This window comes from Neltuma alba, unplaced genomic scaffold (genome assembly GCF_004799145.2).
Source record: "Neltuma alba isolate B1F8T4 unplaced genomic scaffold, ASM479914v2 tig00001620_pilon, whole genome shotgun sequence".
NCBI lineage: Eukaryota > Viridiplantae > Streptophyta > Magnoliopsida > Fabales > Fabaceae > Neltuma > Neltuma alba.
Window position 1 is genome coordinate 81324 of NW_021632534.1, and position 1605 is coordinate 82928.

The following is a 1605-nucleotide window of genomic DNA, read 5'->3' on the forward strand; positions in this document are numbered from 1 at the left end:
TTTTAATGAATTTTAGCCTCATGGTAACATACTACCGTCTCAATCTTTCCACTTAAAAGTGATGTTTGGATTTATGAATTGTTATTCTATTTTTGTTTACTTTAATACGCTGTAATTCTGTAATATAGTGTAGATATTTTAATGATCTTTAGATATTTTTACCAAAAAAAAAATTATTTTTTCAAAAAAAATTGTTATCCGATTTAAAAAATTTTCAACAATGTATTTCTAATTTCACAGTTGGATTTTAAAAAAATAATTTTTAATTATGCATTAAATAGATATATAAATAAATATTATTTGTTTCATAAGAAAGAAAAACAAAATAAATAAAAATGAACAAAAAACTTTAATTGAAGTCTAACTGAAATAATTAAAATCAAAATGAGGCTGTATTTACTTTTAGATTTTTTTTTTAGCTACAAAAAGATATTCTGGTCTTTAGCAACATCCAAAAATATTTAATGAGGCAAAACATAAGCTTAAATTAAAATTTGGTATTTTAATTAAATTTAATTGGTACTCTCCCCTTTTAATTAATATGATTTTTTTGTGGCTTAAATATATAAAACTCCATCACATCACCTTACTAACCTTTAAAAGTTTAAATTAAGAACTCTGATATTTGATATTTTGACTATAAACTCTCATGACACTAAAATTACATCTAACTTTAACAATTTTTACCATGTTATAACTTTTATATATTTTATTATACATCATAATTTTTAAAAGATAATAATTCGCAGTTGACATGTAATCTCAGGTATTTATAATTTTTTTATTTAAAAACATGGTTAAATAAATATTTCAAATATTGTTAGAGTATTTTATTTTTTTAATTATTATATTTAAGTATTTATAATATTTTAAATTCCATTTCAAGTACCAATTATTTTTTAAATTGATATGGGATATATATATATATATATATATATATATATATATATATAAAACATGAAACATCAAAGTTTACATTAAATTTTTAAAGGTTAGGGAGGATGAATGACTGACTCAAATCTAGGAAGTATTATGTAATTTAGCCTTCTTCTTTTTCCCCCCAAATATAAGAATTCCAGACTCTTGTTAAAGGGGGATCAATTATGTTTAGCCCACCAGGATGCTGATATAAACAGTTAGGTCACGTTTAGTAGAAAGTATTAAAAATTAGGAGTAAACATTGAGATTGAGATTGAAAATATCTATTAAAAGAATATTTAGCAGAAGAGATTGATTATTGTGAGGAATTAACCAAGCCCGTGTATGTGGGATTGAAGATTATCATGAGAAAAAGTGATATTCCTCAATTCCACCTCCATAGGTTTGCCTAATCTCATGTAATAAGCAATCACTCATGCTAAAACTATTCTAATGATTTTTTTCAATTGCAATCTTAATTCTAATCCTTCATTTTTAATACTTCATACCAAACGGATCTTAAGGTCTAAATAAGGTTCTAAATTTATTATCAGATTTGATTAAGTGAGCTCATTTGGGGCAATTTGATCAACTTCGGTATCTTTCTTGGCCTAGACGCCACCAACAACACAGGTTTTCTGCTCTTATCGTTATTCATGCTTCAGGAATAGTATTATACACATAACA